This window comes from Myotis brandtii, unplaced genomic scaffold (assembly GCF_000412655.1).
Source record: "Myotis brandtii unplaced genomic scaffold, ASM41265v1 scaffold82, whole genome shotgun sequence".
Lineage (NCBI taxonomy): Eukaryota > Metazoa > Chordata > Mammalia > Chiroptera > Vespertilionidae > Myotis > Myotis brandtii.
In genome coordinates, this window is record NW_005371324.1 from 5522838 (window position 1) to 5546792 (window position 23955).

General features: G+C 37.2%; 1 protein-coding gene across 1 annotated transcript in view; it reads left to right on the plus strand.

Annotated features, from left to right (window-relative positions):
- The window catches only part of NAV3 (neuron navigator 3), an 832279-nt gene that overhangs the window by 126973 nt on the left and 681351 nt on the right, over positions 1-23955 (plus strand). The window lies entirely within an intron of this gene.

Genomic DNA, 23955 nt, shown 5'->3' on the forward strand with positions numbered 1-23955 from the left:
TTGCGTACAACTGAAGGGACTATTAACTGGTAACACATTTTTTCCCATATCTCATTTAATTGCAATACCTAACTTGAACTGATATGAGTGAGACTGTTGATAGTTTTCATTCCAGTTACTGTATATTGTATGTTTCACTTACAGGATATTAATGTGTTTGATTATAGCATGATACTCTAATAAAGAGTTGTGTAATACGTGGATTAGTACCATATTACCTTCCTAAACTCTGAAAAACACTGAATTCTGCAATAATCTGATCTCATTCGTGTTGGATGACAGCTTTCTGAGTGCTGTAGTCCTGCATTCCTGGGATATGCCATATGGTTTTATGACCTTCTTTCCTTCTTCATGGTGCCAGGTGTCAAATAGTATTTGTTTAAAATTAAAATGAATCATATTTGGCTGTGTTTTGTTTAAAGTACTTTTGAAAATTGCCCACCCATTGTGCTAATAACACATCACTTTTGAGAACTGATGTCACAGAGCCAGGCCAGAGAAATACAGATTCCAAGAATGTGTTGCAAAAACTATTGAGAAGCAAAATGTGCATTGACCATGAAGGGAGGAGACCTCTTTCTTTCAAGGATATGCTTGGTTTTCAGTTAACAAAAATTCCTGGGCATTGTTCCAGAATTTAAATCTACAGCATTGATAGCAACACATGAATTTGAAGATTCAGGAGTATGCTAGTGGTGGTGGATTCTCATATCTCCAATGCTAGATACAAATTGTGTTGGGAAAATTTACTGTGTACATCCAGCAGCCTTGCTAATTTACTAATTTGTTTAATTAATGATTCTAAAAATAATGCTTTCCCTTAGCTTAAATTTTTTTTATCTGGAATTTAGCTACTGCTAATACTTCATCTAGTTAATTTATTCACTTGATTTTTTTTAAGAAAGCTAAAGAAAGCTTATACAAAAAATAAACTTAGGGCTGACTTCTAAATTGTTAATTTGCAGAAAGTAATTGCATTTATTTCCTGGCAGTGTAACACAATGAATATTTAAACCAAGAATCTCCTATGTTGGAGCTGTGAGTGTGTTGACATAAAGTTAAATATCTCCCAGAAAAAGTGGTGACCAATATGTTAAAATTCCCTGTTTCTACTTCCCTATACCTTCTGGACTTTTTTTTTTTATCAGAAAAACCCCAGGTTAGTTATGTTAGCAATAAGCCTTGGGCTCTGATATTTCTATCAGAAGTTGTTAGTATCTGGTGCAGACAGTGTTCCTTGGGTACCCTGAGGTATAGGCTAAGGGGATGAAATGGGCTATGAACTCGTAGCTGTTCTTTATTTATGGTTCTCTCTGTACTCGACAAAGTTCCAAGGGAGGTGGTGATGGTGTGGTTGCTGTTGTTTTCCAGATACTCTCAATGACAGATTTTTGGATGAAATAACCTATTTAAATTAAAATGTATCTACTGTGGCAAGTGAGTATTGCCTTAAATATGACTGATTCTATTTTATCATAAAGTTTTGTAACCGTATTGTGAAAAATTTGGTATTCTGATTTTCTTTTTCCTGGCACATTTATCTCTACTTTAGAAAGTAAATGGTAGGTAAAATGAAATAAATATTTATTTGTACTTGTCCAGCATACCTTCACTTCTTGTGGATGCAGAACACTTATAGGAAAGGAACTTTTGCTTTATTCTCTAAGCCATCATTTGTTTATTAACTACTAGAATTTCAAAGTCCCTTGAATCAAAAGTATCCAATTTCTTTAAAAATTTTTTACTTTTTCACTGTCTATTTATTCAGTCTTGAGTTTATCACCTAATGATAAAAGTAGCACTTCCTCATTTTGTCCAAAAACTTTTAGCTTCAAGACGAGTTTGTGGGTTGGGTAGAAAATATAGTTCTGGTGTTCTATAAGTCCATTAGTGTTCAGATTACCAGATAATTTTAACCTATTTTTATGTAACATTGGTACACTTTTGATCATATTCTTTTCAGCTTTGAGAATAAGGTGTACTCCCTTTACCAGTGGTTCTCAATGTCTGGTTTGAGGATCCTTAGAGGTCCCCCACATCTCTCAGGGTCCACAAAGTCCTTCCTTTTCCAACTACATATCTCTGTGACATCAGGTTATCTTTAGCAATTTCAACCAAAACAGTATATCTCAATATTATCCTTCTGGTTTTTTAAGAAAGCCAGACAGTAAAGAGATTAATAAAAATGTAGAACAGTGTTACTCTCCTTACTAATTATTTTTGTTTTAGAAAATATAGTTATTTTTCACAAAAGATATGTACTTATTTTAACCTGCAGTAGGTTTAATATTGTTGTTTAAAATGCATTAACAAATGTTTAAACACTTCTCAATTTTAATTAATTTTGATTAAGTTTATTGGGGTGACATTGGTTAATAAGGTTCTAAAGGTTAAGTGTATATTTCTATAGTACATGATCCATATATTGCATTGTGTACCCACTACCCAAAGTCAGATCATCTTCCATCACCATATATTTGGCCCCTTTACCCTTTACTATCCCCCATCCCTTTAGTAAACACCATACTGTTGTCCGTGTCTATGAATTTCAGTTTTATATCCCACATATGAGTGAAATCATATGGTTCTTAGCTTTTTTCTGACTGACTTACTTCGCTTAGTGTGATATTCTCAAGGTTCATCCATGTTGTCGCAAATGGCAGTATTTCATCTTTAGTATTCTGTTGTATATATGTACCACAACTTCTTTATCCAATCATCTATCAAATGACACTTTGGTTGTTTCCATGTCTTGGCCACCATGAATGGTGCTACAATGAACATAGGGGTGCATATATCTTTATGAATAAATGTTTTTGAGTTTTTCAAGTAGATACCCAGCAGAGAGCTTGCTGCTGGGTCATATAGTAATTCTATTCTTATTTTTTTGAGGAACCACCATACTATTTTTTCATAGTGGCTGTACCAGTTTACATTCATACTATCAGTGAATGAGGGTTCATTTTTTCCACAACCTCTCCAACAACTGTTATTGTCTTATTGATAATAGCCATTCTAACAGAGGTGAGGTGGCATCTCATTGTAGTTTTAATTTGCATATCCCTAACAGCTAGTAAAGTTGAGCATCTTTTCATATATCTGTTGGCCATTTGTATGTTTTCTTGGGAAAAGCATCTGTTCAGGTCCTCTGCCCAATTTTTTTATTAGATTGTTTGGAGTTGAGTTGTATGAGTTCCTTATATATCTTGGATATTACCCCTGGTAGGAACTGTTGTTTGCAAATATCTTCTCCCAGTTTGTTGGTTGCCTCTTTGTTGGTTTCTTTTGCTGTGAAGAAGCTTTTTAGTTTGATATACTCCAATTCATTGATGTTTAACTTTACTTCCCTTGCTTTTGGGGTCAAATTCATAAACTCTTCTTTAAGACCAAGATCTATAAGTTTAGCACCTATGTTTTCTATATAACTTATTGTTTCAGATCTTATACTTAGGTCTTTGATCCATTTTTAATTAATTTTTGTACATGGGACAAACTGTAGTCTAGTTTCATTTTTTGCATGTGGCTTTTCAATTATCCCAGCACCATTTATTGAAGGTTTTCTTTTCTCCATTGAATGTTTTTGGCTCGTTTGTCAAAAATTATTTGCCCATATACATGTGGTTTAATTTCTGGGCTCTCAATTCTGTTCTGTTGGTCTGTGTGTCTATTTTCCTACCAATACCATGTTGTTTTGTTGCTCTGTAGTATAATTTAAAGTCAAGTAGTGTAATGCCTCTGGCTCTGTTCTTTTTTTTCTGAAGTTTTGTTTATTGGAGTCTTTTGTGGTTCTATACAAATCTGACCAATATCTCTGATGAATACTTATACAAAAAACCTAAACAAAATACAAGCAAATTGAATACACCAATATATTAAAAAATAATACATAATGATCAAGTGAGGTTCATTCCAGGGGCACAAGGATAGTTCCACATATGCAGATTGATCAATGTAATGCACCCTATTAATAAAAAAGGAGAACAATAATATAATATTATCAATAGATGCAGAAAAGCATTTGATAAGATACAACATCCATTTGTGATGAAAGCACTCAATAAAATGGGTATAGAAGGAAAGCACCTGAACATAATAAAGGCCACATATAATAAACCCTCAGCTAATATAATCCTCAGTGGTGAAACACTGAAAGCTTTTCCTCTAAGATCAGGAACAAGATAGGGATATCCACTCTCACCACTCCTATTCAACATAGTAATGGAAGTCCTACTCACAACAATCAGGCAAGAGAAATAAAAGGCATCCAAATTTTGGGAATGAAGGAGTAAAAGTATAACTTCTTGCATATGACATGATTTTTTATATAGAAAACCCTAAAGATTACACCAAAAACTATTAGAAACAATAAACAAATACAGTAAAGTTGCAGGATACAAAATCAATGTATACTAGCAATGAAATTTCAGAAAAAAAGAAAAAAAACAATTCCTTTTGCAATTGCAACAAAAAGAATAAAAAACCTAGGAATAAACTTAGCAAAGAATGTGAAAGACCTAAATACTTAAAAGTACAAAGCATTATTAAAGAAATTGAAAAAGACACAATGAAATGAAAAGATATTCTGTGTTTATTAACTGGAAGAATTAACACAGTTAAAATGTCCAATTTACCCAAAGCAGTATACAGTTTGATGCAGTCTCCATTAAAATCCCAAAGGCATTAAAAAGAAAAAGAAATAGAACAAAAATAAGTTTTAATTTTTAATAGGTGAATGTTGATAGATATAACCCATATAAATAAAAGATCACTGTGGTCCTCAATAATTTTAAGGGTTTTCAGGGGCTCTGAGATAAAAAAATTGAGAGGACCTGTCTTACACATTTTTTTAAACTTGCATTTCCTTGATCTTTGAATTCTAACACCTGGATACAGGGGCATTGTAAAGTTTTCTGATCTAGAAGTGATACGAAAAGCAATGCTCTGTTTGTTTTCTGATGCCTCTCTAGAGACATTTGACTGGTTTAGGGCCTGGCAGTCTGGGGCAGATGTTACAGCAGAATGTTGGGTCTAATACTCTTGAAGTCATCAGTGAGTAAAGGAAAGAGAATGACAAACAGCTGCATACTTACCACTCACCTTTGCCCAATGTCAATGTTTTTCTTTTTTTGCTTGCTTTGACTGACCTTCCCACTTCATCCTTCTTTTTCTTTTAATTAAATTTTATTGGGGTGACATTGGTTAACATGGACATATAGGGTTTCATGTGTGAATTTCTAAGTTACAAAACCTTGATACAGCACCATGTGCCCACCACCCAAAGTCAAGTCTTCTCCTGTCACCTCATATTAGCACCCCCTTCTCCCCTCACCGTCCGTAACTACCACACTGCTGTTTGTGTTCATAAGTTTCAGTTTTATATCCCACATATGAGTGAAATCATATGGTTCTTAGCTTTCTCTGTCTTATTTCACTTAACATAATGTTATCAAGGTCCATCCATATTGTTGTAAATGACGTTATTTAATCCTTTCTTTTGGCTGATTAGCATTCCATTGTGTATATGTACCACATCTTCTTTATCCAGTCCTCTGACACAGGGCACTTTGGCTGTTTCCATGTCTTGGTCACCGTGAATAATGCTGCAGTGAACATAGGGGTGTATATGTCTTTGCATATAAATGATTTCAAATTTTTGGGGTATATACCAAGGAGTGGGGTGTTGGGTCATATGGTAGTTCTATTATTAATTTTTTGAGGAATTGCCAGACTGCTTTCCATAATGGTTATGCCAGTCTGCATTCCCACCAGCAGTGAATGAGGGTTCCCATTTTCCCACAACCTCTCCAGCACTGTTATTGCTTGTCTTGTTGATAACGGCCACTCAAACAGATGTAAGGTGGTATCTCATTGTAGTTTTAATTTGCATTTCCCTAATTGCCAGTGAGGTTGAACATCTTTTCATATATCTATTGGCTGTTTACATGTTTTCTTGGGAGAGGTGTATGAGATTAAAAGATATATAGAGACAAATGAGAATGACAACACAACATATCAAAACCTCTGGGATGCAGCAAAAGCAGTAATAAGAGAGAAGTTTATATCATTACAAACCTATCTCGAGAAACAAGAGAAATTCCAAGTAAACAACCTAACATCACATCTTAAAATATTAGAAAAAGAAGTTCAAAAGCAACCCAAAGTTAGCAGAAGAAAGGAAATAATCAAAATTAGAGCAAAATTAAATGAAATAGAGAACAAAAAGACTATACAAAAAATAAATAAAACAAAGAGCTGTTTTTTTAAAAGAATAATTAAATTGACAAACCCTTGGCTAGACTCACTAAGGAAAAAAAAAGGAAAAGAACCATATAAACAAAACCAGAAATGAGAAAGAAGTCACCACAGACATCACAGATATACAAAGGATCATATTAGAATATTATGAAAGACTGTATGCCACCAAATTCAATAACTTAGAAGAAATGGATAAGTTCCTAGAAATATATAACCTTCCTAGACTAAATCATGAAGAATTGGAAAATTTGAATAGATCGATCAGCAGTGAGGAAATTGAAACAACCATCAAAAACCTCCCCCAAAAAGAAAGTCCAGGACCAGATGGCTTCACCAATGAATTCTTCAAGGGATAATAAAAACCTTTTTTTTCCAAACTCTTCCAAAAAATTGAAGAAGAGATAGTACTTCCTAACACATTCTACAAGGCCAATATAACCCTGATACCAAAACCAGGCAAAGATACCACAAAAAAGAAAACTACAGACCAATATCCCTAATGAATACAGACACAAAAATCCTAAACAAAATACTAGCTCATTGAATGCAACAGTACATCCAAAAAGTAACACATCACGATCTAGTGGGATTCATTCCAGGGGTACAAGGATGGTTCAACATTCACAAATCAATCAACATAATATACCACATTAATAAAAAAAGGATACAAATCATATGATCTTGTCAATAGATGCAGAAAAAGCATTTGATACAACATCCTTTTATGATTAAAACACTCAATAAAATAGGAATAGAAGAAAAGTACCTCAACATAATAAAGGCCATATATGATACACCCTCAGCCAATATCATACTTAATGGTGAAAAACTGAAAACTTTTCCCCTAAGATCAGGAAGAAGACAAGGATGCCCACTCTCACCAATGTTGTTCAACATAGTACTGGAAGTCCTAGTTAGAGCAAAAAGGCAAGATAAAGAAATAAAAGGCATAAAAATAGGGAAGGAAGAAGTCAAACTGTCACTTTTTGTAGGCGACATGATACTATACATAGAAAACCCTAAAGACTCTACCAAAAAACTACTAGAAACAATAGATACAGTCAATTTGCAGTATACAAAATCAATGTGCAAAAATCCTCTGTCTTCCTTTATACCAATAACAAAACTTTAGAAAAGGAAATGGAAAAAAATCCTTTTGCAATAGCAACCCAAAGAATAACATACCTAGGAATAAATTTAGAATGTGAAAGACCTATATACTGAAAATTACAAAGCATTATTAAAATAGATTGAAAAAGACACAACAAAATGGAAAAATATCCCGTGTTCATGGATTGGAAGAATCAGCATAGTTAAAATGGCCATATTACCCAAAGCAATATACAGATTTAATGCAGTCCTCATCAAAATCCCAATGTCATTTTTTAAAAGAAATAGAATGAGACATTATCAATGTGTATGGAACACACAAAACCAAGAATAGCCAAAGCAATCCTGAAAAAAAAAAAGAATGAATCTGGAGGTATCATGCTACCTGACTTTAAATTATGCTACAGAGCTACGATAATAAAAACAACATGGTATTGGCAGGGAAAAAGACATGCAGATCATTGGAACAGAGTAGATAGCCCAGCTATAAAACCACATGTGTATGGACAGATAATTTTCAACAAAGGAGCTAGAAATGCACATTGGAGTAAAAATAGTCTCTTCAATAAATGGTGCTGGGAAAACTAGAAAGCCACATGCAAATGAATGAAACTGGATTACAGTTTGTCCCCATGTACAAAAATTAATTCAAAATGGATGAAAGACCTAAACATAAGACCTGAAACTGTAAGTTACATAGAAGAAAGTATAGGTACCAAACTTATGGACCTGGGTGGTAGAGAACATTTTATGGACTTGACCCCAAAGGCAAGGGAGGTAAAGTTAAAAAGAAATGACTGGGACTGTATCAAACTGAAGAGCTTCCGTACAGCAAAAGAAGTGGACAACAAAACAATAACGGCAGCCAACCAGATGGGAGATGATATTTGCAAACAGTAGCTCTGACAAAGCTTTAATTTCCCAAATATATAAAGAGCTCATAAAACTCAACACAAAAAAAATAAACAATCCAATAAAAAAGTGGGCAGAGGACCTGAAAATACACCTCTCCCAAGAAGGCCACCTCGTCCTTCTTATAAGAACCTATGTGGTTACTTTGGAGAATTTCTCCCATCTCAAATCCACAAAATCCCCTTTGTCATGAAACAGCATTCATACATTTGAGGAATTAAGAGGTAGGTGTCTTCGGGGAAGCAATTATTCTGCCTTCTATGGGTGTATATCTCTTTAACTTTACTAGGGGTTAGCATATAACTTTCCAAAGTTGTTTTACCAAGTTTTTCTTGTACTATCAGTGCAAGAATTGGTCAACTTCCTTACCAACATGTAGTATTATCAGAATTCATATTTTTACTACTTTTAGGTATGAAAGATTTTGTAGTTTCCTTATTGTTAGTAATGTTGATCATCTTTTCATTTGTACATTATGCTTCTGCATAATCATTCTCTTTTTGCATTGAAAATCATCATCATATAAGTATAGTTTGGATTATATTTACTCACATTTATTCCCACTCACATTGCCTTGTGCAATCTTCTTGCAGTTAATTTCTGTGCTTGACAATTTTCTAGCCAGAAATACTTAGCATTGTCTGCAAAATGAAAGACATTTATCCAGGTGTAAAATAAAACCAATCTCAGACTTAATGATAATTAAAATTAATCCAGAGATTTATCAGAAAACTACTTCTGTACATAATGCTGTTTTTTTTTGTAAATGTATCCTTGGTGAGTTAAAATGGATTGATATTCATAGACCCATTATGGTTATATATGACTATAGGATATTGTTGCCTATTGGATTTACTCAGCAGGGACTCTTTTCCTGAGCTGCCTGACATGATTTAAGTGCTATGTGTGTCCTTACTAGCCTGAGCACTTGCTAAAGGAAGAGAAATCTTCTGTTTGTCCAATTATATACAGTCCTGGAACCAGATTGATCTCTCCAAAGCATAACTTGAGGAAAATTCTCCCCTGCAGAAGCTCCCAATAGACTTAATAACCTTTCTTTATTCATGGTCCCCTTTTAGAATTTAAGGACAGTTATATATCTTTTTCCAGTGTGTATGAATACACACACAGACACACACACGCACACACACACACACACACACACACACACACACACACACTGTAATCATAGTCCCAGAGTGTTCATCGACCACATCTATAGTCTATGTCTCCCATATTAAGACATCTGAATGCAGGATAAAGTTGAGACTGATTAGCCCACACATCAAATCATTCTGCCATTTGTGATCTGATCCCTTAGATACCCGCCTCTCCAGATTAATTTTCTGTTACTATATCCTGCATAAATGTTCCACTTGTAATTTCAAACACTCTATTAATCTGGAGCATTTTCTGTTACTATATCCTGCATAAATGTTCCACTTGTAATTTCAAACACTCTATGCTCAGATCACTTGACGATAACTGTAAGATTCTGCCAATAGGATGTTGATACCTATTTCCAGATGTCTGATAACCATATTAATAAGTATGCCTTTCCCAAATGCTTTAGGTGGCTTTTGATGATTTTATTTTTCTCCTTTTTTTTTTGCTTTTAGTGGTTATTTATCAATGTTTTAACTTTGAATAGCTTTTATGCCAATAGCCACAGACAAGGGAAGATTCTTCTTTTTGTAACATGTAAACATTTTTGAGATAGTCATTTGCTGCTCTTTGTCCTTTCTTTTTTTTTAAAAAAAAGTAATATTCTCATTTTTTATTCCTAGCAGTGTTCCACAGGTCATAGCTCTCTGGGTCCATGATAATGGGAAAAGCGAGAGCAAGCATAGTTAAGTGGTGATGAAGGTGGATTCTAAAGCCAGTTGGACTTTTCCAGTGTGCAACCTAACAGTTGCAAGTTTTAGAAGACACATCGCAGATCAGTTTAATTAGGTCATTGTTTGATTCAGGTAACCAAAGTCCGACAGTATGTTCTCTTCAATGTGTTTGATCTCAGCTCAGCACCAGTTATGTGGTTATCTTGTCTGTGTCCTTCTTTTTGGGTTGTATTTTCTTTAGAATATTTTCTCTCATAGGAAAACAGCTGCCTGTTCTAGGCCTCATATCCTATATCACACCACCGAAAAGTATAGAAAAGTATAGAGAATGCTCTGTCTCAGACCTAGAATTAGAACCTTAGGATTTACTTTATTTGGAAAATCTTAGGCCACATGCCAATGCTTATGGTAAGAAAATGCAGGGAGACCTTCAGCCAGAGCACTTACCTCATTCAGCATCAGAGAGTAATATTCTCATTTTAGAGAACAATGACCTAATTAAACTGATCTGCGATGTGTTTTCTAAAACTTGCAACTGTTAGGTTGCAGACTGGAAAAGTCCAACTGGCTTTAGAATCCACCTTCATCACCACTAGCATCAAGCTAGTAAGTTAGCCTGCCACAATTCACGTTTGCTGGCAAGACACGAGAATCCTGAGTCAGACACAACAGTGTCAGAAGAGTATTAGCATTTTCACTAGTTTCCTCAGCCTCTGTTCCCACAGGGCAATGCAGAGAGGCCCAGGCAGTGCCGGCACATCACTTACCTTCTTCAGCCCAATGCACTTCCATTCCATAGTGTGACAGTAAAAGGTTAAAATGATTTAAGCAGTTTCTCAGTCCATTCTGGTTCTTCAGTACTTGACAAAAGGACAAAGCACAGTCATATGCCAGGGTGCAGCCTCTGATGTTGCTCAGCACCAGTTATATGGTTATCTTGTCTGTGTCCTTCTTTTTGGGTTGTATTTTCTTTAGAATATTTTCTCTCATAGGAAAACAGCTGCCTGTTCTAGGCCTCATATCCTATATCACACCACCGAAAAGTATAGAAAAGTATAGAGAATGCTCTGTCTCAGACCTAGAATTAGAACCTTAGGATTTACTTTATTTGGAAAATCTTAGGCCACATGCCAATGCTTATGGTAAGAAAATCTCATGTATTAATTGACTTATAAACAGGTTAGTGCTCATCAATAAAACAATGGTTTTTGAATAAATAAATAAATTTAACGTATTTAAAAATGAGTGTCTGGACAAGAAAATTCGAGATCAACCCCAGGAGCATGGATCCCCCACACATCATATCTACATGTATCACATTTAGATCTAGAGCTTGATGGATCAGAAGATTAAATGAGTAGTTGAAGACACCACACTTAACTTGGCAGAATTTCATCTGGAAAATGCTAACCCCAGAGGGTTATGATTGTCAAGAAATGTGAACAGTCTGAGATTTTATCCCACTTGTCAAACTAGTAAGTTAGCCTGCCACAATTCACGTTTGCTGGCAAGACACGAGAATCCTGAGTCAGACACAACAGTGTCAGAAGAGTATTAGCATTTTCACTAGTTTCCTCAGCCCCTGTTCCCACAGGGCAATGCAGAGAGGGCCAGGCAGTGCCGACACATGCACTGGGTTGCACTACAGAAAAGTCACACCCCAACCAAGATTAGGGAAACTGGATTAGTTTTTATAATGTCCTCTCAGCAAACCAGCCTGACCCCTCTGCCTTAGACAGAGTCATTATTTTTATTATATTGGGCAGTAAGCAAACCTTTGCGCCATAGAGATATATTGTTTCTATCTTCCAAGGCCCTTTTCTACACAAACATCCTTGAAAAAATGTTAGTGCCTCTGGTATAAGACGTGGAAACGTGAGGGACCCGTGGAAAACTGCCTCCTAATCATATCTATCCCTCATTTCCACTCCATCTTGGCCTCTGGAGAATTTTCCCATGTGTATGGCATGCCATGGGCTAGTCTAATTAATCTGGCGGACAGAAGCTGCATCAAATCTGTTAATTTGTCTCCTACAGTATTTAATTAAGATTACTATCCACAGGATTCCAAGCAGCATGATGAGGCCAACCTCGTACCCCAGGGGACCAACCAGGCCCTCCAGGATCCCACACCTAGCTAACTGAACAAATCCCATAACACATCAGGGCCAATCTTAGAAAACGTGGTGGCTTTCTCCTTACGTTTCTGTGTTGACCTTTCCATTTGGGGAAAGGTATTAATCCAGACCCAGCAGGATGTATTGGTGATTAGTCTGAGGCACCTCTCTCATGCATAACAGCTTTGACTAGTGAGCTGAGACTGTATGCCTCCCAGGGCCTAGGTGGTGTCATTGATCACTTCAGCTGCATTAAAGTCAGGGCTAAATTTCAGAACACCTTTTCTGAATAGATGGCTCCTGTTGTAGGGCAAACAGCCCACAGGGAGTGCATAAATAACAAGTCAGCTAAGCCCCTAGGAAGCCCCAGGTAATAAGGGTAACTTCATTTTCTATGGATTTCTGCAGTTTTCTGTGAGCTATGGGGTCTAATGGTAGTATTTCTAGAAGCAGGTGTCAGGTTGCTTAAAACCTGGGTTAAAACACATATTTAGAACCTACAAGTCCCTATGTGATCTGGCCTTTGCCCACCTTGCCAGATTTATCTTGTCCTCGACTTCCCTTCACTCTTTGCATTCTTAAATCCCCTTCTGATCACCATCCTCTCTCTTGGCCAGCTAGGACCTCAATATAAAATGCTTTTCCCATCAGTCTCAGCCAAATTAATTTGTATTTATCCATCATTATCTCTATCCTCTCCTACTCTCGTTATCCTGTTGTACTATATCTCATATTTCTGAGGTGTTGTGTTCTGCTTCATAGAACTTATCACAATTTTAGTTTGCATCTACTAGAGTTGTTTTATTAGTATCTAGTCATTGCTTAACAAATGCTGGGGATGTATTTGTTTTTGTTTATCTTTTTATTCCTGCACTTTTCTAGCACAATCTCGGGGGACATATCCATTATTTAATAAATATTCATTAAGTGAATTCATTCTTTAGTATATTTAAAAGTCAGTGTTCAGAAAGGATATTAGTGTCAAGCCCTTGGGCAGTTACCCTTCCTGCATCAGATGTGGCTCACCACAGTTGGCTGTAGCTTAATGGACCAGGAAAGGAGATCCATTGAAAGACACCAGGTAAAATGCAGGATGGTATTATTGGCAAAGGAAGCATCATGTAAAGTGGGTGAAGAGATTTTTTAAAGCATCTGGGAAAACACACCTTGAAATTAGCAGCAGTCCACCAAATGGGCAGGCAACAATCAATCAAGAGGTGATTTAATTTATAACCAAACTCCAGGCTGCTTAGAAGGCTTAATAGAGAAGTCCTTCAGAGAGCCAGGGTATAGGAGATGGGGTCAGACGATCCTCAAGGGGTTCAGGGTGGGGAAGGCCTCAGGAGATGCCTATGAGATGGATCTGTTCAATCAAATGAAGAATAGTGAGTGTTCACATGATGCTGCCATTCCAAATTGACCTGGAAATTCTTTTTATTTCACTGATACTTTTAGTCTTTTTATTAAGGGTAGTGCATTATGAGGATATTTATTAGGGTAGCAAAGACTCTAAAAATGTTTGCTTTCAATCATTTCCCCACTTGGTGATAAACTACTCAAAGTCAGTCACCTCGTGCTGTGCCTGGGTTGTACTGAGTACTACTAGCTCCATGAAGTTTTGTTCTGTGGGCTCTGGAGTGGGTTCCAACCAAGCTCTGCCTCTCTGGCTGTGTAACCTTGTAAGTTTACTGCACGTCTCCTAGCTCGAGCTTCCTCATAGGGACAATAAGACTCTGAGGACTCTTGTGAGAACTGTGTGACCTAACGTATAGGAAGCCCTTAGGAAGTGTCTGGCCCACTGTATCGTGCTTGATGAATATGAGCTTTCGGTTTAGGAATATGATATCACACCCGTTCTACATTTTGATAGAGTTTGGGAATCTTAAAAAACATTTGGAACATTAACAGCTATGCTAGCAGAGGTAGTTAGTGGTGACCGCAAGGCAAGAGGCTCACGTGGGGTTTTCTCCTTCAGGTTGTGATGCAAGGATTCAGAATCCTTCCCTGTTGTGGTTCTGTCTGTGCCCTAGAGCCTTCAAACTGTGTTTCCCATCCAGCTGGCCAATGAGTGACAAGAAAGTATGTAGGATCAAGCAGACAGTTCTAGGGGCCAAGTCTAGACATGATATAATTGCCTTGACCCAATGTTCTATTGGCTGGAATTCAGTCACATATTCCCATACAGATGCAAAAAGAACCTGGAAATTGTAGTCTTCAATGTGCCCAGCAACTGGTAGGAAAAACTCGTATTTCTATTGCAACAGATTTCATTAATAACTACCACATATTCATGATTAGCTTGAAATAATGTTTTCATTGCATTTAGTCTGGTTTTATGAATGTTGTTATTTTCCTCACATTTGATTTTACAATTTTTTTGGTATTGGGCAGCTGGGAGAATGGGAGGAAAGAAGGCAACAACACGGGCCTGCCTCCAAACAGGCATCCTGAAATTGTTGGAGTTGTTTTTGTCTTGGAAACTAAAGGAACTTAGAGGTCTTTTCTAACGATATATATTGATTTCTCATTAAACTCCCTTTTAATTTAATTGTAGGTTTAAATAGATCATATTTTAAGTTTCATGTTTGACTTTGAGACTTGTTAACCTAAACTTTTTTCTAGTATGTCTATATATATTACATATATATATATGTATATGTATATATGTTAACTATATGATACACTTTTATTAATTATTTCTCAGTAGACTACTGCTTCACAGTTCAGACATTATCTCTATTTCACCAAGTAGAGGTATTTCACTCTTACACTAAGGCAATTGACCATATCAGTTTGACATCCACTGTTTCTTTAGCATTATTTTTGTTATTTTTTTAATTCTCTATATTGTTAATTTATTCCATGAAGGGAGTTTTGGATTACCCAAGCTAATAAACAAAAGTGGCTGAGTGTTCTTCTTAGTGCTTTTAAACCCGAGGGATTATCAGATGCATTACAACTCCGTTAAGCTCAAGGCAATTTAATAACTGGCATACTCCAAACCATAAGAAACATATAAAACAACTAGGACAGTAACAGCTTAAGTAGGACATTTCCTTTCTAAACACTGAGAAATAGTAGCATTAGAATGTGTCATAATGGGATTAAACCTCTACTCCTATACAGTTTGACCCTGGAAATCACTTAAGACTATGAAACTAGTTATTGGCTAGTTTACCTTTGAATCTTAGCAAGTGCTTCTCTTGCATGTCATCAGAAGCGTCTGTAATGTATTGATGGAGTATTATGTGAGGGACTTAGATTTGGGTACTGAGGTTATGTTAATGATGCTCCCTCTTAGGGACACATGCTTTTGTTAGTACTACCCCCTGTTTCGGGACTTCTGCTCTGGGAGGAAGAGTCACAAGAGTTGGGTGTAAGCCTTAAGGTTTCTCCTCTATTTTTTAATTAAATTTATTGCGGTGACATTGGTTAATAAAATTATATAAATTTCAAGTGTACAAATCTATGATACATCATCTGTATACTGCATGTGTGTTTACCAACTGAAGTCAAATCTTACGTTGTCACCATATATTTGACCCTCTTTACCCTTTACCATCTTCGTAATTTTTATGAGCTCTAGTGAAACTTCAGTGTGCCTGGTGGGTGTTCTTGTATTAGGATCCATGGTAATAGGACTAACGGCACATTATAAATTGAATGGATTTCCCTCTAAGTCATATTCTTTCATATAATCTGTCTTAAGAACTCCTAAAAAGGGCTTAAGTGGAAGTTCAAGTATTGTAATTTTTCTATCCATGGTTTCTAAGTAGCTCTTTATTCAGCTGTACTTAGTGACCACATGTAGGAGCCATTTTAGCCCAACTATGGGTAACTAAGATTGTCTTAAAGGGATGTGTTCATCAGCATGAAACTTTTCTATCCAGTAAGATGTCAAGGGCATATTTTGGTCGGTGGGACCTTTCTGGACTTTGGCTGGAACTTGAGGATTCAGAAAGAAAGGCAATGTTATTTTTCTTTCATTTACTTTTTTCTTGACTGTTGTATTTTTGTGTGTTATGTGTGCTTAACAGCTCTGTGCAGTCTTATTGACTTCTAAACTAAGCAAATAGAACAAACTCTGGTGGTACAAAGTGCTAAGTGAGTGGGCCGCAGGGAGCACATTATACCAAACCTCTTCACTCACTGGGCTCTGGCTGACAATTTGCTCTCAGGTGCAATCCAGGAAGTTGATTATGATCTATCAAGCCCTAAATAACATCAGCTTTGCTCACCTCAGAAATTAGCTTCTTCTTTTTATGCCATCACCACAATTAATCATGGGCCATCATTCTCCTGTCATGTGTGAGAAACTTCCGCAAATACTTCCTTGGCGAGCTCTTCCTACACCATGTCTCCCTTGGTTATAATGAGTGGAGGAGTAGAAGAGTGGTTAGGAGCTGGACTATTTTGAAGACGGGTTCAAACTTCAGTTTTACTACATAATAGCTTTGTGAGCTTCTTTTTATACCATCACCACAATTATGGGCCATCATTCTCCTGTCATATGTGAGAAACTTCTGCAAATACTTCCTTGGCGAGCTTTTCCTACACCATGTCTCCCTTGTTTATAATGAGTGGAGGAGTAGAAGAGTGATTAGGAGCTGGACTATTTTGAGACAGGTTCAAACTTCAGTTTTACTACATAATAGCTTTGTGATATTAGTTAATGTACTACAACCAATGCTACTGTTAATTATTTGAGCAGACAGAGCGCTCCTGTGTGTGAGGTAGTATTGTAAATTTTAACAAATATCCTGTCAGTTAGCACTCCCAATCCTATCTGCAGGTATTTTAGTTTCCCTGTTTTGTAGGTGAGGGCAGCAAGAAAAAACACAGAAAATTTAATTCTCAGATTCCTCAACTGGAAACTATATGCCAATAAAATGTTTTAACTTCTGTGTGTGAGGTAGTATTGTAAATTTTAGCAAATATCCTGTCAGTTAGCACTCCCAATCCTATCCTGCAGGTATTTTAGTTTCCGTTTTGTAGGTGAGGGCACCAAGAAAAAACACGGAAAATTTAATTCTCAGATTCCTCAACTGGAAACTATATGCCAATAAAATGTTTTATAAATATCTTTAAAACATCTTCCTGCCAAGCTGGTGTGGCTCAGTGGTTGAGCATCAGCCCATGATCCAAGAAGTCACTGGTTTGATTCCCAGTCAGGGCACATACCAGGGTTGTGGGCTCAATCCCCACTAGGGGTTGTGCAGGAGGCAGCCAATCGATGATGTTTCTCTCTTATCAATGTTTCCCTCTCTCTATCCCTCTCCCTTCCTCTCTCTCTAAAATAAATAAAAATGTATTAAAACAAACAAACAAACAAAAAAGATTCCTTAACTGGAAAGTAAGAATAACAGTACTAACCTAGTGGGAATGTGTAAAGGATTAAATGAGATTTTGTATATAATAGTATTTTTCATTAAATATGTGCTAAATAAGTATGAGCTATTAATATTACTATCACAGTTATATTCAGGTTCTCTAGAGAAACAGTACATATATATATAATAAAGAGGTAATATGCAAATTGACCCTCACACCCTAATGCCATCACAAGATGGCTGTGCCCACAGCTGAGGCGGGGTTCCCATAACGAGCCATAAAGAGTGATCAGCAGGGACCTGAGGCTGTGTAGTGCCAGGCCAGGCAGGGGGGACCTCAGGCTGTGCCCCCCACCCAGAGGGGCTTGACGGGAGACCTGAGGCTGCACCCCCCCCCCGCCTGGCGCCAGGCCAGGGAACCTGAGGCTGCACCCCCTGCCTGGCGGGGCTTGACAGGGGTGGGGCCGGCTGGGTCTGGGTCTCACACAATTTCGAGGAGCGTGTGGGTGGGCGGGGACTTGATTCTGGTTTCCGCAGTGTGCCTCAAACTCAGACAGGAGGAAGATTTTCATATACATTTTACTAATTTTCTTTTATCTCTGTTACTTCTATTATACAGAAAGGGTAAATAGCAATATTAAAATATTTCCTCTAATTAATTCCCTTTTACTGTGCATGAATTTCGTGCACAGGACCACTAGTGTGTGTGTGTATACATATATATATCCTATCTAATAAAAGAGAAACATGGTAATTAGCTGTACCTCCGCTACCCTTCCCATTGGCTAATCAGGGCAATATGCAAATTAACAGCCAGACAAGATGGCGGCTGGCAGCCAGGCAGCTTGAAGCGAACATGAGGCTTGCTTGCTTCAGTGACGAAGGAAGCCAACATTCCCCACCTGCCTTGCCAGCCTCTGAGCTTGCAGTTTGAAACATTGTTACAAATATAGAAGCTAAACAAAACCCCAGAAACCTGCTTTCAGCCAGCCGGGATCACAGAGCTGGAGTTGAAACAGTGTTTCGATTATAGAATCCAAACAAACCAGATACCTGCTTTCAGCAGCCTTGAGAAAGTTCATTTACAAATTGAGCTTTATGGAAAATTACAAGATTTACACCCTGAGGTCAAGTTCCCACATGTGGAGGAAGTCTGCTGGGAATGCATTGCAGCTACCCCTTGTCCCTTTCAATGGTACCTTTCTTGTGTCCTCCACCCTGCAGGCCCCAGAGTTCCTATTCTTACACTGTATTTATGCCCATGTCCAGCAGGAATCAACAGGCAGTTAAGCCTGGTCCCATATTTTACATTCTTAGAGCATGTAGAAAGCCCGTCCACAGGTACCATCTTGGTAAGCCCATAGAAACCTCTGTGAGTTAGGAATTATCATCCCCATATCACCATATCATAGATGATAGAAGTGAGGCTCTCAGAGGAAAATTAATGCATCTAAGACCACAAACCCAATAAGACACAGAATTGAGACTCAACCATAAGTTCCTGTTAACTGGAGGTAGATTAAAACTTCTGTCAATGGCGTCCACTTATTTAAAGTGAGATTCACTATGATGACATTCTGGCACAAAGACACTGAGCCAAACACACCTGGTTTCAAATCTGGACTCTGCCATGTGCGACTATATGACTTCATCTCATCTATTTCTGCAGCTCTGTCATGGAGCATGAAATACCTTCCTCACAGGATTATTTGCTAAGCCCTCATAGATCTTAGTGATGAATCTAGAAAATGCCACCTGACCCAAGAATAACACGAGTCAAATGAAAGTGGTTTTGGTTGGCTTTGGTTCTGAACAGAGTCTCTGAGAAGCTATAGAATCAAAAGCAGCTTTCTTAAAAACATTTGAGCCATCCTATATAATAAAGAGCTAATATGCAAATGGATGTCACACCATCATGCCGGGCCCAGGGGACCTGAGGCTGCGCCCCCCACCCAGAGGGGCTTGACGGGGGACCTGAGGCTGCACCCCCCCGCCTGGCGCCAGGCCAGGGAACCTGAGGCTGCACCCCCTGCCTGGCAGGGCTTGACAGGGGTGGGGCTGGCTGGGTCTGGGTCTCACACAATTTCGAGGAGCGCATGGGTGGGCGGGGACTTGATTCTGGGTTCTGCAGTGTGCCTCAAACTCTGACAGGAGGAAGATTTTCATATATATTTTACTAATTTTCTTTTATCTCTGTTACTTCTATTATAGAGAAAGGGTAAATAGCAATATTAAAATATTTCCTCTAATTAATTCTCTTTTACTGTGCATAAATTTCGTGCACAGGACCACTAGTGTGTGTGTGTGTGTGTGTGTGTGTGTGTGTGTGTGTGTGTGTTGCACATAATTAGGATTAATTAATTTAGTTAGGATACAGCAGGTCCTCAAATAACATTGTTCATTCAATGTTACTTTGTTATAACATTGAGGAGATGCCATAGGAACTTATCTTTTGTTTATGTCAATTAGCCTGTAGTAAAAGTGGTTTCATTATATGTCATTTTGCTTAAAGTTACAGCACCTTTCAACAACATTAAGTGAGGATTTACTAAATTTATAAATTTATTATAAAGAATTGGCTCATATGATTATTGAGGCTGGTAAGTCCAAAATCTTCATAGTGGGCTGGTGGTGTGAAGACCCAGGGAGAGACAATGTTTCAGTTCAAAGGCTGCCAGGCATTAAAAGTCCATGTTGTAGATGAAGTTCAAGGTAGCTGGTTGGAGAATTATCTTACCTACAGACGTTCAGGACTTGAATTGATTAGATGAGGCCCACTCATGTTAGGATGCCAAACTGCCTTACTCTATTGATTAAAATGTTAATTTACACTAATATTAGTCTTCCTAGTTAAATGTTAACCTTATCCAAGAACACCCTAGCAGGAATACCCAGTATGATGTTTGACCAAATGTCTGCACCCATGGCCCATCAAGTTGACATTTGAAATTAGCCATCACAATAGTATATCTGAATCAATAATTTATATGAGAAATATATTTTCCCACTAAATATCATTTTCTTAGGAGAGTGACTTATGTCTTTTATTTTTGATATTTCAGGGCTTTATTTTTACCTGAGATTTAAAACTATGTATGGGGATATATATATTGTTTTAAATCTAACCTCTATTTCATTTGTGTAGTAAGCACATTGCCTTTTTTTCCCTTATCTTGGAGAAGGAATGTCCTTCTTAAGTCCTGGATTCCTGGGAAGTTGGGCAATCGTGAGGGATTTTGAGCAGTGAATCTTTTTTTCCTCGATGTGGCTGTTGTCAGGTGGGATGTACATAATTGTCATTTGCATGAGTATTTGTTCTAAGGCTGAGACCCAATGGATCATTCTTGTACCAAAAGTATATTTGCCCAGGAGTTGATTTTATAAGGTCACCTTAATATCTGGAAGAACTCAGTCGAAATCCACACTTTTAATACTCTATTGCAGATCAATTTCTGAATTTCAGTTGTTAAAAAAAGAGAGGAAATATGATACCTTTTATTTATAAAACTCTAAATGATTTGTGTGCTGTTGTCACTACAACAGCATCTAGTCATTTCTAGGCCTTGAAATGGACCCTGGAAGATGTAATTTAACTTGCTTTGTATACAAACATGCAACCATAATGAAATCAATGTGTTGTCTGGTTCTCTATAATCACACAGTGAAATGTTTGTTTGTATGCAATTGGAGTAATTTGAAACAAAATACCATTTAATCAGAAGACCTCTGATAATTAATCATTTCCTATATCTACATGCCCCATCCCCCAATTTATTTGCAAAAACCAATGCTCTCAAATATTCATTTTAACTCTACTTGGCTCATTTTTTAGTGGTTCATTTTCAGCTCTAAAGCTGCTCTTTAACTTAATATTTTATGTACTAAGCGTCCATTTTCTCCACCTAAGCTGTTCTTAGACATTCAGAACCATAATAATACTGAAATTGCTGGTTTTAAGAGAAAAGCCAGAAGAAGGGATGCAATATTGAATATCTGGCTTCATACAGCAGGTTGAAACAGTATTAAAATAACACTAGAATGTGGTGAGTGGGCCAGTCACTATCTTAATTTGGGAAAACCAGGGCAGAAACAATATGGAGAGAAGCTGTAGAAAGGAAAAACAAAATCAAAAACAGATCAAAACAAAACCCCACTAAAAAGGCCAGTAATCTTGCAAGTCTGTCAGTCTATATTTTCTACAAAATGATTCTGCCTTATTCTACTTTAAGGTCCTTTCAGTAAACAACTATAGGAAGCAAAAAGGAAAAAAAAAATCAATAGTAAAGGAAGTTTCTCTATAGCATATATGATGCTCAACTTTGTTATCTTAGAAGCCATATGATGCTCTTATGTGACTTTCTGTGTGTTACACAGTTCTTCCCAGCATAAGGATTTCCAGTTGATTCTAATTTGCAGTTGGCCAAAGAGGATATTACTTTCTTCCTTTGAGACTCTGGTGAGATGCAGATTTAAAGATACAAGGCCTGATGACTCTAGAGGTGATGCAACTAATAGTTCTAGCTTTCTGCAGTCACTCTGGGAAATAAATGCCTGTAAGTTTATCAGTAGCTCATTGTGACCCCTTAATGATGAGCACCCTCTGGTGTTCAGGTCCATAGTCTTGAGTAAGAACCAATCTATGGGGGTTAAAATTGAGCAAAGGATAGAGTAGAATCAATTTTTAATCTTTCTTTAAAACAAACAAACAAACAAAAAATCAATGTCTGGATAGAGAATGACCCTGCAAATTATTAAACAGGTTGACTTCTGCTGTTGACCTTAAAAGTCTTCTTCACCACAACTAACAATCAACTTTGGGGAAACCTTAGTAGATTCTTCCCCATTATTTTTTTGGGATAAAGTCCCAGTTCACCAATTTGCTAACTTAAATGCCGTAGGTCCATGCCCATGGTGAGGAAAAACAACAACGTAACTATTAGTGAGGTGAGATTGTTGAGGAGGTTTGAGATGGAATAAACACCTTGGCCCATATTGCTCACTCCACTGCAGTAAAGCATGGTTGTGCTCATTGATATAGTTCTAGACTGAGGCTTCTGGCTCTGCATACACAGCAACAAGAAGCAGAAACCTCTCCCTGAAGATTCATCCTCATGTTAGCAAAAACAGTTTCTATTGATAACTTCTCTCCTGTTATTATCATTCCAGCAGAAAAAATTATTCCAGTGGTCCCCGAGGCTCCTTTCTGCCTCTGAACTTAATACTCTTCCCCGGAAGCTCTTGGCCCAGATTTGCTCTAGGCCCACGCCTTTCTGTCGTTTGGAAATCAGCTCAAATATTTACTTTTCAGAGACTCCTCTGCTGGTCCCAAGCTACAGCAGTAATCCCTGTCACTCTCATTTCAGCAGTTTTAGCATAACACTATCACTGTTCCTTTGTCTGTCTATTGTCTGTGGTATTCCATCCTACCAGTAGAATGAATGAAAATCCAGAAGAAGAAGGGCGGAGCTTGCCTTTCTATTTTGTGCTGTATTCCATATATACACATAAATAAATAATTAGGTGTTTTTTAAAATATTTGTTGAATTTATTGTTGAATAAAACCAAGAAAACAAAACCATCTTACGGTTTCATTTACAGCTATGTATGAGTAATAATAATCACATCTCAATCACAATAACACTCTAATGTATTTGAGGTCTGTTGGCCAGGTGCTATGTCTCAGAACAGTGCTTTACCTACATTTTCTCATGTCAGCCTCAAAAAAATCTTAAAATGTAGAAACTGTCATTATTCCCATTTTATTGATGCAGAAATTGAGGTCCAGAAAGATTCCTACTAATTGGCAAAGCTGGCAGAGCTGCTAAGTGGTAAAGCTAGGATTAAAACACAGGCCATTTGATTCTGAGGTCTTTGCGGCTAGCTATGTGTTTCAGGTCCAGAGGCATTTTTCTCTAGAATATGTGACTGAGCTTTACTTCTATATGAATAATTAAGAATACTTGATGCTTGGCAGTATGATGTACTATGATCGTTTCTAATTCCTTTCTGAGTTATGTTGAATAACAGAGACTGTGAAGGCGGTTCTTTTTCCCCCAACAGACCTAGTTCCATGCTCTTACCTTTTGCCGACTGTGCAAATGGTAATTGTTATTGTTCGAGGCATGTTATGAGCAAATGTTTCCTGTCTGCTGACAATTTTTTTTGCTTATGTATATCAATTATTTATACAGCAGAGCAAATGTTTCCTGTCTGCTGACAATTTTTTTTTTTTGCTTATGTATATCAATTATTTATACAGCAGGATGCTCCTTTACTTTTTAAGGCCTGTAGTGATGTTGTCTAGTTGGCTGGATGTTTCTTTTTTGTTATTATAACTTTAAATTTGGTTTAGTCAAGGACTTTAGGAAGAATTTACTTGTCATCTTCACATAT